The 17,500-nt window shown below is 34.4% G+C and overlaps 2 long non-coding RNA genes across 4 annotated transcripts in view; one reads left to right on the forward strand and one right to left on the reverse strand.

Annotated features, from left to right (window-relative positions):
• Positions 1–8,338, reverse strand: part of LOC136856180 (uncharacterized) — a 29,233-nt gene extending 20,895 nt beyond the window's left edge. Inside the window, exons 1-5 of one of the 3 annotated variants that reach the window (XR_010858265.1) lie at positions 8,218–8,338; positions 7,230–7,532; positions 6,652–6,786; positions 6,215–6,404; positions 5,780–5,948 (exon numbers count right to left, since the gene is read on the reverse strand). This is a non-coding gene — a long non-coding RNA (uncharacterized lncRNA). Of the gene's footprint in view, positions 1–2,384; positions 2,437–5,779; positions 5,949–6,214; positions 6,405–6,651; positions 6,787–7,229; positions 7,533–8,217 lie in introns of those variants that run through there. The other 2 variants (XR_010858264.1, XR_010858263.1) reach the window with 2 other exon arrangements.
• A 2,522-nt stretch (positions 8,339–10,860) lies between these two features.
• LOC136855977 (uncharacterized) lies at positions 10,861–12,039 on the forward strand. Its single transcript, XR_010858194.1, has 2 exons — positions 10,861–11,043; positions 11,622–12,039. It is a non-coding gene; the product is annotated as an uncharacterized lncRNA (long non-coding RNA).
• The last annotated feature ends 5,461 nt before the right edge of the window (positions 12,040–17,500 follow it).

Here is a 17,500-nt window from a genome sequence, read left to right on the forward strand (position 1 = left end):
CCCACCCACACCCCCAACTCCCTCTAAATAACTCCACTAAGTGATCTTGCTCTCACCTTAATGAGGAATCAATGAGTGATGGTTCTCATTTCTTGTAAGTAATGTTTCTCAAATGAATCAGTGGATTGAAATATTGTTTCTCAAATGAATCAGTGGACTGGTGTATTGTTTCTCAAATAATAAAGTGAATGATTATAGTTATACACTGGACAGGTGAATAAAATTTCTGAAGAACCAGTGAATGATGATGGTTCTCATTTCTTGTAGGTAATGTTTCTCAAATGAATCAGTGAATTGAGGTGTTTCTCAAATGAATCAGTGAATTTATGTATTATTCATTGAATATACATAAAAAAAAATTAAACAAGAAACCAAGTCTATTTCTGCTTGATTTAATTTGACAGCCGACGGGACTGGCAACCTCGTGTCCACATCTAGCCCAGGGCTGGAGGAATTAAAATCCTTTTGGGTTAAGCAATGCTGGGACTAGCCTACACATGGGTAGGTGACCAGTTACGTATACCAGATGCCAATTACTTTGTTTTGGGTCTTTTGAATAGATGAAAAAAGGGTTTAATTCCTTTGTTATTCCTATATCGCATTTCTTCCTATCAAGAGTCACATAAGGATTTTCAATTTTAAACTCTATGACGGGAGGAAAAAGGGACTATTTTTGCATATTTTTCTCCCTTACTAAAAAATTTATTCATTTTTCACCTTAATCTATTTTCAGCTGAGCCTGGAATGTAGTATAGGCAAATCTGACCTTTACATTAATTGAAAATAAAGCCGATTTTTCTTTTGGATAAATATTTCAATATTCATTCTTCTCCCTTGTTAAAAACTTATTCATTTTTCAAGTTCATTCTTTTCAGCTGAGCCAGAAATAAAGTTTTCCTAATCTGACCTTTATGTTAAGCGAAAATAAAGCTGATTTTCCTCTTAATTCTATTTCAATATTTATTTTTAATATCTCAAGACCCCAAATCCAGCTACCAATTATGGCCCTTATTCCAGAGAGACATAAAAACCACTTTTCTTTAAAGCCATTCTCCCCTCCAATACCTCTGTCCTATCATCCTGACCTCTACCAATTTTCTAGGAACCCCTATAAGTCCTCAGGTGGGCCAGCTGCCTGACCCCCATTGCCTAAAAATAATGGTACCTCTTTTTCTCTCTCGAGGGAACGAAGGGGGGAAATATTGTTCATATTTTATTAATATTGGGAAATTTTTGCTTTATTTTTGTTTCTCTGCAGAAATGTGGTAAGAATTTTTTTAGAATATTTTGTCATATTGGTTCTGTTTGACCAAATATTTTATGATATGAAGTTTTATTATTATTATTATTATTATTATTATTATTATTATTATTATTATTATTATTATTATTATTATTATTATTATTATTATTATTATTATTATTATTATTATTATTATTATTCTAATCTATATAATTACCTGTTTAAGTCTTGTAAGCTATACAATCCTTAAATTTATTATTATTATTATTATTATTATTATTATTATTATTATTATTATTATTATTATTATTATTATTATTATTATTATTATTATTATTATTATTATTATTAAAAGCTCAACAGAAACAAATATTCTTATATGAAGGGATGTCAAAATGAACGAGCTTTTTTAATGAAAAGTAACTGAAGGTATTAAGTGAACATAACTCCCTGATACGATCAATAGTAATCTTCTGAATCGGCTTATAAATCGAGAGAGAGAGAGAGAGAGAGAGAGAGAGAGAGAGAGAGAGAGAGAGAGAGAGAGAGAGAGAGAGAGAGAGAGAGAGAGAGAGAGAAATTTTTAATGGCAAAGGAGAATTGTCAATTTATTTGAGGAAAAAGACAAATTTTCAATACCGAATGGGAACTCTCTCTCACTCTCTCACTCTCTCACTCTCACTCTCTCACTCTCTCACTCTCTCACTCTCTCACTCTCTCACTCTCTCACTCTCTCACTCTCTCTCTCTCAATTAACCAGAAACCCATAAACATAACATCATGCAAATAACCTTTATATATTTTTTTCCAAATCCTTTTTTTAATATCTTATCCTAATCTGGTTATAAATTAAGAAGCCAAATGACTTTTTTGAACCTCATTATCGAACAATATTTCCCAATTACCACCTGGACACCAATTAGGCTCCACTAATGATTACCCATTGAGGACAGGTGAGCCAGGTGCCCCTCATTAAGGAGAGAGAGAGAGAGAGAGAGAGAGAGAGAGAGAGAGAGATCCGTTTTCGCTAGGCTTTGATACTTGAGAGAAATTGGGGGTTTTTGAATCTCTCTCTCTCTCTCTCTCTCCTCACCTTGAGATAATTGGTTAAATGGTTATAACAGCTACAATGGATACTCACCTCAACTTCTGTAGGTTGGCTAACATCTAGAAGCCTTGAATTCTTACAGTTCCTGAAAAAAAATATGTATATTACTTTAAATGAAAAACAAAATTAGTCACCTAAACTAATTTAAATTACATATTAAAAATTAGTCAAACTGAAAGAACAGAATTATTAAAAGATAAACAAGGTTGGTTACCCCTTATGTATAATATCTAAAATATTCATTTTCCTTGTAATGAAACCAAAAGTTATCTGAACTAAATGACATGCCAAAATTATTCATTGATAACCAAGGTTGGTTTTAATGTATGCATACATTTTGTAATAAACTGAATTTATCATATATTAACTTTACTCAAATTTATTGAAATTGCATAATTATTCAGATATAACCAATGCTGGTTAGACTTTATGCATACATTTTGAAAAATGGATTTATCACATATTAGCTTCACCTATACTTAACAGAAATCCTTTTAAGTAAATCCAAGTTTAAAAAACATTACGAAACTTAGAAATCCCTTTTAAAACACTGCTGAAATCCCAGAAATCCTCAGTTAAAATCCCAAGAGGAGGAGATTTATGTAAACAAAACGCCACCAACATTATGAAAAACTTACGACTAGAGAAATGGATTTTTACCTTATTTTTTTATTGTAGGAGAGAGAGAGAGAGAGAGAGGGGGGAGAGTAGGGGGAAAGGTCCAATAAATCCAATTACGTAAACAGGAACGAATGCAATAAATTCCTTGAGTCCACATTCCCACACAATCCGTGGAAGAAGCAGCTGGGAAAGTAAATATCTTTGGGAATGAGAAGAACGCTATGAATACATGCTCTCGGGGAGAGAGAGAGAGAGAGAGAGAGAGAGAGAGAGAGAGAGAGAGAGAGAGAGAGAGTAAAATGAAAGAGAGAGAGAGAGAGAGAGAGAGAGAGTAGAAGGAGAGTAAAATGAAAGAGAGAGAAGGAGTAAAATGAAAGAGAGAGAAGGAGTAAAATGAAAGAGAGAGAGAGAGAGAGAGAGAGAGAGAGAGAGAGAGAGAGAGAGAGAGAGAGAGAGAGAGAGAGAGTAGAAGGAGAGTAAAATGAAAGAGGAGGAGTAAAATGAAAGAGAGAGAGAGAGAGAGAGTAGAAGGAGAGTAAAATGAAAGAGAGAAGGAGTAAAATGAGAGAGAGAGAGAGAGAGAGAGAGAGAGTAAGAGAGTAAAATGAAAGAGAGAGAAGGAGTAAAATGAAAGAGAGAGAGAGAGAGAGAGAGAGAGAGAGAGAGAGAGAGAGAGAAGGAGTAAAATGAAAGAGAGAAGGAGTAAAATGAAAGAGAGAGAGAGAGAGAGAGAGAGTAGAAGGAGAGTAAAATGAAAGAGAGAGAAGGAGTAAAATGAAAGAGAGAGAAGGAGTAAAATGAAAGAGAGAGAGAGAGAGAGAGAGAGAGAGAGAGAGAGAGAGAGAGAGAGAGAGAGAGAGAGAGAGAAAGGCTGGAAATTGCTAAAAATGTTCAGACAAAAATAAACTAGATAATAAATGAACATGCAAAGATAACATTCACAAACATACAAACAACCAAATATACACACACAAATAAACGAAACAGACTTATAAAACATCCACAAGCAATATATGCAAAAAAACAAAAACAAAATATACACAAGGCTACAAACATATACGCACAAACAATACGCACAAACAAAATATTCACAAGCACAAACAAACAATATACACAAACAACAGACTTTCAAAAGAGGACCATTTGTCTACGAATAAATCTTGGGAACAAAATCTTGTGGAAGAACCCCAGTAACAGGTGATGTATCTCACTCCTTTAGGATATAGCTCCCTCAATTAAGGAATCTAGGAATCTGTAGGAATTTGTAAGACTCTAGGACTCTGTAGGACTCTCTAGGACACACTGAATTCGTTAATGGACTCTAGGACGACTCTAGGGCTCTTTAGGAATTTAAGGATGTTTTGTGTCAATATATGTCACTGTCTCCACAATTTTCTTGGAGGGGAAAAACTCTTCGGGGAAAAACTCTTCGGGGAAAAACTCTTCGGGGAAAAACTCTTCGGGGAAAAACTCTTCGGGGAAAAACTCTTCGGGGAAAAACTCTTCGGGGAAAAACTCTTCGGGGAAAAACTCTTCGGGAAAAACTCTTCGGGAAAAACTCTTCGGGAAAAACTCTTCGGGAAAAACTCTTCGTCTTTAATAAAAATTTGACAAATATGGAATTTTCTCTGGGGACAAACTCTGGGGACAAACTCTGGGGACAAACTCTTCGGGGAAAAAACTCTGGGGGGAAAAACTCTGGGGGGAAAAACTCTGGGGGGAAAAACTCTTCGGGGAAAAACTCTTCGGGGAAAAACTTACATCTTTAATAAAAATTAATTTGTGACAAATATGGAATTTTCTGTTCAGGAATTAATCCAATTATTGTCTCAAGCCAAAAAAAATTTAAAACAATTTTAAATAAAATCTACAAATTTCTCACAATACCACAACCCACACCTATATAAAGTATAACCAACCACTACCCAGAGCCTAACCCCTCATCACAACCAACAACCACCACTCCCAAACCAAGATTAGACAAGTCCTAAAAGGTTCTCCTTCTCTTTCCAAGATGGCGGTGATGCACACTAAAACTAGTACCCAGCTAGAGATATCAGTGGGAGGATATCTTGGCGTCTCGTAAGGCCAAACTTAAACCTGGCTATGAAAGGTTTATAGAATGAAGTTGCAAGCCCTATTCCTCCCTGAGATACCTAGACAATTACCTACCACGGTCTGCTAGCCACCTGGTGTATAACTCTCAATATAGATTGATAATTAGCCAGGAGTGGTCTGACCCCATTGCTGATTCGTACATTTGGGTGGGGAGGGGCATGATTCAACACTATACCTAAAGGTTTTAAGCAATTTAATCAGAAATTAAAATATGTTCAAAGGATACATTTATATTGTAAGCTTATCTGTAAGCCATGTAGCCATAAGATTTAAAATTCACTTCTTTACTACCAATTAACCAGTTAACCATTTTGTTCCTGACTCATGGTGTTTATTTTATGGATAGAATTAATTTCCTAGTTTCCACACTGCCTTTAAAAGTTAAATCACTCAAACTTTCCCAGTTTGTATGATTTTCCATTGAAAATATAACTTCTCTCCAGTTTGTAAACTGGAAAGGGTAACGTAGTCTTTCAGACTTCCCAGTCTTATAATGGAGACTGCTATAGTGCTATCAGCAACTACCTCCATCGTTTTTACAGGTCATCAATGCTAGAGGAACTTTGATTGGTCAGATTACTGAAGGCTTGATCTTAGAGTTACGTAATAAAATCAGAACCTTCAATCAGAATTTTAGTTTTACTAAGGTTATGCTACTATTCCAAACTTCGTGATTGAAACTAGGTATCTTTCATCAGTTTTAAATTGTTTAATTTAAGAAAGCAAGCTGCCATTGTTACTGGGGTCCGAAGAAAAATCTTCCTGAACTTCATCAGGAGGGATGAGTTCGTTCAGTTCAAAGCCCACCATTTTAAGTCTTCAACAACCTTACACTTGAGAATTCGGGATCTAGGTAACCTGGTAAATAATTTATGCTCCTTTAGTTTCTAATACTCAAATTACTGGTAAGTTCATGGAAACTTCTAAGTACTGGTTTACTTTAAGCTTCATTAAACTTAAAATTACTTCCTGATAGTCACTTTACCCTTCAAGAAGGGTAAGAGTAGTAATTAGAACATCTTACATAATTAAAATTGGTTATTCAAACCCCAAGGATTTTAGCCAATAAAGTAAAACTTAATAAAATACTAGGATTTTATTATTACTCCATACCCAATACTAACATTAAATATCCAGATGTGAAGTAGATGAATTTGAGGTCCCAAGAACAGTGTCATATCACTGGTTATGTCATCATCAGCTAAACATCAACTTTCTTGATACTTCTTAAGACCAGGAGTCATTTGGACGTCCAACTAAAACCAGTGGACCTCCTGCGTATTAAGCTACTCTTGACTGGTTGATCTGATGAACCTAAAAAATACATTTATGGCTAGAAAATACATTCATGGCTATGAATATAATGCTTTACACAAGACAAGATAAAACTTAAAACTTCCTCTAAGTTGGAACAACACCAAATAGTATCAAAATTAACTGCTAGCATCCACAATCTGTCTCAAGGCAAAAACTCTTTATACCACTGAATATATAAACCAAACCTAATTTTAGGATTCTAAGGAATGATTACTATAGACAAAAACTATCAGGTTCACCACACCTACCAAGTCTTTATTCCTGTCCCCTCAGCTAATATGACCTCAATTAAGGCTATGTCCAAATCAAGGAATGCTATGTAGGTACACAGTTCCGTAGTCAAACCAGTTGACCATAAATGTGGTAGCTGTCACCAACCCTGCCAAGAATTATATAGCTGAAGACTAAAAAATCAGTGTCATTCCTATACTCAAAAACTGGTCCCAGACTGATAATTCAAGAAAGTACACTTGTTAAAGAAAAATTCTATACGGACACGAAATTTAATATTTTAAACTTAAACATTTCAACGTTTAAAAATAACTTAAAGTAAAGCTATATAATCAATTGCAAAACGAATTAGCTTAAACTGACATAAGAACGATCTGCAAAAAAGTAAATTTATTAAATTTCACAAAGTGCTAATGACTCCCTTCTTAACACCACAAGATTAGTTTTAGGAAAGCAAGCCCCCTTTGGGGTGTAATAGGCTAAGTCTACCACACACCAAAGGGGACGTCCTCCCCACATCAGGGGCTCCGCCCCTGAAGGGGGAGAACTAGCTTGCAAAGTTTGAAGCACAGAGTTCGAAGTAACACTTACTTGAAGTTATGAAGCTCTGGGTCACTAGATTGAGATCTAGTTTTAGGAATTCTTGACAGGACAAAACTCAAACTTCAGTAAATTCCAGGATCTTTTAAGACTTCAGATTTATTTCTTGATAAGAGAAAGAACTCAAACTTCAGGATCATTTCTCTCAAGAGTTCTTGACAAAGGAGGAACAAACTACAGTAGACTAGAATCTAGTTTAGGCTCCAGATTTCTAGTAAACTCCCAGGTGGTAACTTCAAACAAAAACTACTGCGCAAGGCATGACAATGAAGGTTGCTTCAAAGCCCCCAGTACCTGCGAAAAAGAAAATACTAATTATCTCTTACAAGAGAAATTGTTTCCAAGTTAATGCTCAGTGAAGTAGGGATAGCTATTATCCCCTTTAGTACATAGTATGTTGCAAGACAATACCAAGCTATCAACATTGAGACCCAAAATAGTCCTCTAGAGAAAAAGATCAGTCTTAAAACTTACCCCTCTACAAACGTTTAGAATTACACCAAAGTTACTTTAAATTTTGAGAACTAAAATAATTACTTAAAATCTTATATCCCTATAAGTCTTAAGAACTATAAAAACTGCTTTCAGCCTCCCAGAATATTTTAATTCCACTGAACTTTACCACTCAAGGAACAAAAATGATTGGCATTTTCAGTTTACCCAAGTTTAACACCTGTGAATGCCTTAAAAGACCGTATTTCACTGATCCTTTCATGGACAAACCTAGAACCTTAAAATGCTTCTGTATTTCACTAATCTTTTCATGGATCAAACCTCGAAACCCCCAAAACAAAGGAACATCAAAATATTTGAAGTCTTCAGTTCACCCAAATAAAACTTATGAATCATTAAAACCTCATGATATGAACTCCAATACGCAATGAAACTAATCACAAAACTAATATAACAAAAGAAACTTTACACTCCATAAAGTTCCTAAGTACACCTTATACACAACATATGTTAAAACTTCCAATACCTTAACTTTAACAACAAGTACTATCAACAACAATAACGTCCTTATCACACTATCCCCAACACTCCACTCTCTCACTAAACAACCAGAAGCCTGTAGCTCCTTGACACTCAAGGAAAACTTCTGACAACGAAGAATTACTCGAAAAAAAAAAAAAGTTACTTTCCAAGGACACTAAACACAAGGAACTCAATTCGTTTTGCCAAGGATGGTAAAATCATAAACATCTCTCCGTTTTTTGTCAATTCCCGTTTTCTTTTAGTGCAGGGTGAACCTCTTTCTGAATTTGCCTTATCTTCTCTTACTGACGTAGAATGAATATTTAACAGGTAAAAATATGTGTGAGAGAGAGAGAGAGAGAGAGAGAGAGAGAGAGAGAGAGAGAAGACGTGATGCAAAAAAAGGAGATAAATGAGGTAAATGAGGGAATGGAAAGATTGAATAGACGAAGAGAAAAGAAAATAGAATAAATGTGAAAGATGAAATCTCTGGATAATGACACCAGGTAATATCAAGCAGGTAGGTTATACAGGTATATAAGGCATCTTATATGTATATGTATACATATATATATATATGCATACTGTATATGTACATTGTAACCATAAGTAACATCAAACTACAGTCACATAATCACATAATTAACAAACAATGCAAGCTAACACTAAACATTTAGCTGAAAGTGTGTTTGAATGTTCTCCCTTCAAACATTGGAACTCAAACCACAACCAAATGTTTGATACAAATAATTATCAAACTCTCAATTTTTATTTTTCACAAACAAACTTAAACCACAAAAACTGCTTTAGAACAGAAATAGTAATTCAGGGAAAAACTAAATTATTCTGAAAAATTCAACAAAACTTTCAATCACTCTGGGTCTTCAGGAATATTGACTCTGAAGAAGTTTCTGTGCGAATATTGAATTCCCAAAATCCAGGAACCAGGAATTTGCACAATGAAATGTCTTCCTGACTGTTATGGCGAGTTTGACATAAATCATTATTGCCAATAATCTTTTGCTTATTTATTTTATTCTCGAAATTTTCCAGTAAATAGTTTTTTGTTTAAGTAATCCACAAGTTGTTATTTCAAAGCATTTTTCCAATGCTAATTTTATCTTTGAAAAAATTCATATTTTCAATATATTTTCATAATAATAATTTTCTATAATTTCTATACTGTTCCACTCGGTTAACCTAACATGATAGGCTAGGCATCCTAACCTATTTCAGCATCCTAATCTAACCTACTCTGATGTCCTATCAAATCCTAAATACCTCCATATCCTAACCTAGCCTGTTCCAAGATCCTAGCCAATCCATATCTCTGGTATCCTAACCAGTCCTGTCAAAGACTATCCTTTGTCCTAACCTTGCCTATCCTAAATCCTAGCTATCCAAGGAATATTCCTAACATACTTTATCCTAAAATCCTTACCTATTCAAAGAGTGTAAAGTATCTTAACCTATCTTACTCAAGGAATTTCTTAACCTACTCTGTACAAAGATATCTAGTATCCCAAGTACCTTATCCCAAAATCCTACCCTATCCAAAGAATATCCGTATCCTAAGGTATCTTATCCCAAAATCCTACCCTATTCAAAGGCCCCCAAGCCTATCCTAACCTCTACCAAGGTACTATCCAGTCCTGGGTATATACCCTAATCCCTATGTCTAACCTAACCTGCTGAACTAACCTTATCCTAGTGGGGAAGAAAATAATTAGACATCCTTATTAAGCCTTCATAATATTCCTTCCATAATATCTTTTCCATTTCATGAACTAACATGGCATCCTTTTACCAGAATTTTTCTATTTATTTCCTCTCCTGATATTCGACGTTTCTCAAGTGTTTGTCCTCCAGAAACTCTTTCCCGGGTAACCAGCTTGCATTGGCGTGTGTTCAAGTGTCAAGTGCAGCCAATTAGATGTGATTTAAAACGAATGTTTCTCTCGGGGATGATTATATGAGATATTGTGAGCACTTCACTTTTGGCAAAAGTCATCATAAGGGTTTTGCAAGTTCTCTTGAATTGGAGGTTATATTTGTGTGTGTGTGTGTGTGCGTGTGTTTACGTATCCTAAATCATCCTCGACATCCTCCAGAATCCTCAGGAGTTCCTAAATGATAAACAAGCACAAGAATTGAAACTGGAAAACAAGTTCATCTTGAAAAATCCTAAATAAAGTCAATTTCCTCTCAAGAACCGCTCCATATCTTTTTAAGACCCCATTCCTTATTTTGGAAGAATGTTTTAAACCCGCAGACAAACGGGAACGTTCAATTATTCTAGGGTCTAAAATTTTTGGAACGCGAGAGGTGGGAAATCTCTATCGAGAATCACAGGCTTCGAAAAAGATATAGGCCTAACGTTAAAAAATTATGCAAAATTAGACACGTAACTAAAAAATGGAACTTGTAACCTTATATATCTTATGTTTAGTTTTCTCGATGTATAATTTTTTACATATTTTCATTTCCAGCATGAAAAACTTTCTTTTGTTTACCCTCGTAAGAGACCCAAGTTTTCCCCGATTTCTTTCCCTGAAATTCCAAGGGAATCTTCAGCCTAGATTATCTGCCGTTCCTGGAGTTTTAAAATCCTTGTTTTCTTTTAGACTTAGATAAACAAATCCTTTCCTCCGCCATCCTTGGAGCTTCAAGATTCCGTGTTTTCTTTCGATCTCCTGTCAAGGTTTTGTTCAAGGTTTCTTTAACAGCTGTTCTTGAGTTCCAGGTTTGTGTGGTGGATGTTTGTTGGTTTCGAGAAGTTTTTGATGTTTGTGGGACGTTATTGTGATTAGATGTTTGTCCCAAAGTTAAGGTATTAGGTTTGTGGATTTAAGTTTTTCAATTAAGTGAAAGAAATTTTCATAGACCTTTTGAGGTTTGGTCTAGAGAGTATCATACTATTAAGCTTTTTAACGTAGTGGTGTTTTAAGATGTTTAAGTCGTCAGTCGTCTAAAGATTGTTCCCCACAATTAAAGTTTGTGGTGTTTTAATTGATTAGGTGCAGGTTAAACTTATACGTTTAAGATTAAAAAGCTTATTTAAAGTGCATTATCTTCAGTTTTAAGTTTAGGTGAAGCTTAGTTTGCGTGACTTGTGTAACTTTAAACTTTCCTGTACGACTGAACTGAACTTCTGCAGTCAAATTGACTCACGATCTTAGTTTCAAGGTTTATGTATGAAAACTAGCAATGCAGTTCTTAGTTTCAAGGTTTGTATGAAAATTAGCAATAACCTGTTCCTTTCAGTAAGTATTACAATGAAGACTGCCAGTTCTAGGTTTTCAAACTACATACAAAAATTTTTATTAGATCATATCAATGTGCTTTAACTAAAAACTCTGGAAAGTTTTTCGTGGTATGGGAAAACACTAATTAGTTTTTCTTTTCCAGGGGTGGTCTTGCAGAGTTAATACCTACTACCTGAAGACTGCAGGGGAGACTCAACTGGTGATTACCTGTATTCTACTTGAGAAGACCAAGTACTGGAATATCCTGGGTGACCACGAATCAATGAATTCTCTAGCCATTACTTCGCTCAATTACTGGACTTGCGAGTTAATCTAATTTAAATTATGAAGCCTAGTCTTTAATGGATAAGGATTGCTACTGAACTACTGAATTCATTTTAATTATTCTAAGGTAATGCAGCATAGCCACTGTATACTGATTAGTTCTGCAAAAGTTATGTAAAACTATTATTTTTTGGGAATATACGGTAGTTAACTTACATGTGGTTTCAAAGTATTTCGGAACTATTTGTACATGAAACCCATTTTGTAAGCTAGCAATAAAGTTTGTACTTAAATTATCCGGTATCTTTAATTCCTGTGGTAAGATTTTTATTTTACAAAATTTGGCTTGTATATTGGAACCTAAAGCTGCTTTGTATAGGTTCGGTATCCTTAAATCCTGTGGTAAGATTTTTATTTGACAAAATTTGGCTTGTATATTGGAACCTAAAGCTACCTTTTCAAAGCAACATGAAGGTATTTACAGAACTGAAAATATGGTTGCCTAAGGTGGAAGTCAAAGTAATTTGTTTAGTTATTTGTACCGGTGTGAAACTTAGTTTTACGAATAAAAAGACTTGTAAGAGTCCGATGTAATGGGTCGTTGAGGTTCTCAATTTAGCATCAAACTAAACTACTAGTTAACTTACTAAAAAAAAAAAAATTCTGAAATTTGAATCCTGGATCTTAACAGCCAATGAGGTCGTAACTGTCTCTGGTCTAGAAACTTGATCAAAGGTACCCCGACAATACATGAAATGCTGGTGGTTTTTGAGGAAACATTCTTCGGTTTATGGTGAAGAATGAAAATGGGTTGGTCAGTTCCGTAAACAATTTAGTCAAACTGCGTAACTGCTTGGACACCAGTTAATACCAAACTACCTGCTTCAAGGCGACTCGGCACACTACATAAGAATAACTACCTTAATCTCTATAGATTTAAGGTAAATAGTTGTTTGAGAATATTTTTTGCAGACTTCCACTGGAGAAAGGGTAAAAATTTCAGTGTAGTCCAGCGTCGTATTAGGCAACCATTTTGGAAATTGGAAGCAGTGCTTCGTATTGCTGGCACAGAAGTTCCCATAGGTAGGTAGTGTCGTCAGTCCACCTCAGGCAGTGCACTGTAGGCATTTCTTCTTTGCAGCGTGCCTTCGGGTCCTAGGTGCAACCCCTTTCGTTTATTTTACTGTACCTCCATTTCTATTTGAATATTTCGCAATGCAGCCGCTTTGAAGTATTCCTCCTGTTACACCTGTCAAACCTACCTGCCTCTCAATTTCCTTTCCATCTTTGAATGACCCCATAGGTCCCAGTGATTGGCCTTTGGCTTAAATTCTGCATTCGGTTCAATTCGCATCAACAATAGAGACTTGATTAAAAGTGTGTGTATTCCCACGCAAACATTATCTTCCTCAGACTCAGGCTGGCTTTCCTTAATATCAGTCTCGCGTGAACAGGAGACATAATTCTGTCTTTAGTTGGTTTTGTATCGCGCTAATTCTCGCGAGATAATGCGGGATTTTCGCCAGATAATTCCAGCAGAGTTTTGTCCGGAATTTAGGAATATTGATTTGGGAGTTGGTAGGATTTCGTGAGAATGATTTTGTCGAGAATTGCAAATATCTTTTTAGGGTTTGAGCAGAATTTTCTCGTTAATTCCCTCGGAATTTTGTCCAGAATTGTAAGAATATTGTGGATTTTTGGGGGGAACTTTTGAGAAGAGGTTTAGCTTGATAAATACCAACATTTCTTTGTGAATTTGAGCAGAATAAATTCCCTCAATTTTATCCAGAATTGTAAGATTATAGGAGGAAATTTTGGGGGAATTTGTGAGAATAGGTTTAGCTTGATAAATACTAAAAATTCTTTGAGAATTCGAGTAGAATTTTCTCCCAAAATTCCCTTGAAATTTTGTACAGAATTTAAGGTGATTTTTCAGGATTTTTTAGGATTTTAATGAAGGATTCGGCTTGATAAAATGTAAGAATTTCTTTGAGAATTTTAGGATAATTTATCAAGATTTGCTTCAGAATTTGTTTATGAATTCTCTCAGAATTTAAGATTGTTTTAGGATTTTTTTTTAAAGATTTTATAGTAGTTTTCGCTCGAAAAAATACCAAAGTTTCTTCGAGAATTTGAGCAGAATTTTTTCCAAAAAATTCCCTCAGAATTTTATCCAGAGTGTTTGATTAATTTTCTAGGAATTTCTCGGGATTTTGTGATAATCACCTCGAAAAATACCAATATTCTTTGAGAATATGACCAGAATATATCAAGTGATATATGATTTTATCAAGATTATCACTTATTTGAAAAATTATATTCTTCACGAATTTTAATATAATTATAATTATCACCTATATCATTCATTTAATGAAGAGGCCGTAGGAACTGGCTTCCCAATGGCGTTCCAAGGGTTCTGGTCCAAACTGAATATAAAAAAATAGTCCTTAAAACCATAACCAATTCGGCCTAATGGTTCAGTTACCCGGTGGACAGTGTAGGGGAAGGATTGCGTTCACGTGTCTTGTTAAATTCTTCCTTTATTTTATATAATTTTTCTGGGAATTTCAAAACCTTAAGACTTTGCTGTTAAGGAGAGTGAGTATCTTAAGCCTTTTTTATACATTTATTAATGATAAAAAGTCTAGAATAATTCAAAATTGTTGACCAAAACAGTAAATACCGTTTGTGTCCTACGGTCGTTATATTCAATAAACAGTCGACCTGTTTACGTAAACAGGCGGATATTGTCATTTTAATCAATATAAACAAGTAAACAAGAGAGATATTCATCGTATTATGAGAGATAAGTATCACAGAAGCCATACATAGGTCTATTTGAACCGGCTTCATTACAAACAAAAAAAATCATTGAAATTCTCACAATTATAACATTATCTTGAACAGATGTATATTAATGTTAATTAATATGCAGTAACTGTTTTTAGTGTATGATTTAATATCCATTCACAAGTAAATATTTTTCAAAAATAAGCAAAGTTTAAGTGAAAAAGGATAATTATTGCCAGTCGCTACCAGAGAAAAATGGATCTTATAAACAAATATATTATAAATAAAATCCTTTATAAAGTGTTTATAAGTATTCCCTTGTACTAATAAAAGTATTGATCATAACCAATGTTTAAATTGACGCGGGGAAGCGAGTCATAACTTCATAACCCTTATAATAACTTCATAACTGTTATAACAGACGAAATTTTTAAATAATCAAATTGGCAACTCTGCCATTCAATGACATTTCAAGGTTAATGTCAAGAGTGAGTATTATTATTATTATCATTATTATTATTATTATTATTATTATTATTATTATTATTATTATTATTATTATTATAAGGCATGAAGTTTAAAATATATAATATCTCTTCGTATTTATATTTAAAGACAGAATATATATATATATATATATATATATATATATATATATATATATATATATATATATATATATATATATATATATATATATATATATATATATATATATATATATATATATATATATATATATATATATATATATATATATATATATATATTCTTATGAGTATCATGTGTACCTGTGTATGCATTTGTGTACACAAAGCTATTTACATATATAAGTTGATTTGTTTAAATACATTGGTTTTAAAATATATATATATTTTATTATATATAATTCATGTCTCCTCAGATTATATCTGGAGCCACTGGGAGCCATATTTTTGGAGCCACTACAGATCATTTTGGGCAGGAGGCTGGACCAAGATGGCTACAAATTAGGTAAGGTTTGTAATTCTCTTGTATGAATCATTTCGGGAATCTGACAGTTCCCATGATTGAATTCCAGATTGGAATTTGGGAATTTTTATTTTCAAATTGTTTAGATATTTTTTTATACTTTTTTCGGTGTGAGTCCCATGATTGAATTCCAGATTGAAATTTAGGATTTTTTTATTTTCAAATTGTTTAGATATTTTTATATACTTTTTTTCGGCGTGAAAGCTTCGTTATCTTAGGCCTATGAACTGACAAAAATTTGGTTCTTACCAAAGGGGGCTTCAGCCCCCCTTAGCACGCCCCCCTCAATTTTTAGTCAAACATATCAATGCTATTTACATCAACAAAACATAACCTAACCAGAATATGTATATAGATATATATAAATGGTATTTAACACCAGTAAACCTTAACCTAACCTAACCCAACCTAGGCCTATGACCTAAATAACATTATTTAGAGGCATTACTCTCTCTCTCTCTCTCTCTCTCTCTCTCTCTCTCTCTCTCTCTCTCTCTCTCTCTCTCTCTCTGAGGGACACGAATATACACTCCCACTTCAAAGGGAGCCGACAGAGGCAGAGACAAAGATTCTGTGTCGAAGCAAAAGGTCCTTTTGTAGAACTTTCGTGTAATGGAGGCTGCGGTTTGGACTCACAGCGGCCATTGTGTCATTTCTACGCCCTTGTTTTTCATCGCGCTTCTCTTTTGTTTTGGTGGTGAGAGAGAGAGAGAGAGAGAGAGAGAGAGAGAGAGAGAGTATGAGGAACCATTCTTTGTTTGTTGTTTGTGGTTCTAGGGTCGTCATTGGTACCTAGATATTAACCTATGAATTACCAGAGTACCAGATACCCAAATTTGTATATTTCCAGTATTCCAAATTCCCAAATTCGTAATTCCCAGAATTCTAAATACCGCAAGTTTTATATTTCCAGTATTCCGAATTCTCAAATTCGTATTTTCCCAGAGTTCCAAACACCCAAATTCGTATGTTCCCAGATTCCAAATTCTCAAATTCGTATATTCCAAATATTCCAAATTCCCAGATTTGTATTTTTCCAGTATTGCAAATTCCCAAATTCGTATGTTACCAGTATTCCAAATTCCCAGGTTCGTATATTCCCAGAATTCCAAATACCCTAATAAATATCTTCCCGGAATTCCAAATACCCAAATTTGTAATTCCCAATTTTCCAAATTCCCGAATTCGTAAATTCTCAATACTCCAAATTCCCAAATTCGTGAATTCCCAGTATCCCAAATTCTCAAATTCGTATATTCCCAGTATGCCAAACATCCAAATTTAATTCCCAGTATTCCAAATTCTCAAAGTCGTATATTCCCAGTGTGCCAAATATCCAGATTCGTAATTACCAGTACACAAAATTCCCTAATTCGTACATTCCCAGAACTCCAAATTCCCAAATTCGTAAATTCCCAGTATTCCAAATTCCCAAATTTGTACATTCCCCAGAATTCCAAAATCCCAAATTCGTATATTCCCAGAATTCCAAATCCCCAAATTCATACGTTACCAGCATTCCAAATTCCCAAATTCGTATGTTTCCAGATTCCAAATTCCCAAGTTCGTACATTCTCAGATTCCAAATTCCCAAATTCATACGTTACCAGAATTCCAAATTCCCAAATTCATACGTAACCAGAATTCCAAATTCCCAAATTCGTATGTTCCCATCATTCCAAATTCCCAAATTCGTACATTCCCAGATTCCAAATTCCCAAATTCGTACAAACCCGCCCTAATTACACCCCTAATGGGATCACCCATCATACATTTTGACAGGACCCGGGTTCAGAGAGAGAGAGAGAGAGAGAGAGAGAGAGAGAGAGAGAGAGAGAGTTTTAATTCATTATCTGGATTAAGGGAATGATTGCAATATTCTTTTGAATGGTGTGGTCATTAATCTTCAAGAGAGAGAGAGAGAGAGAGAGAGAGAGAAGCATTACAAGTCCTTCT

The sequence above is a fragment of the Macrobrachium rosenbergii genome, chromosome 34, assembly GCF_040412425.1.
Source record: "Macrobrachium rosenbergii isolate ZJJX-2024 chromosome 34, ASM4041242v1, whole genome shotgun sequence".
Taxonomy (NCBI): Eukaryota; Metazoa; Arthropoda; class Malacostraca; order Decapoda; family Palaemonidae; genus Macrobrachium; species Macrobrachium rosenbergii.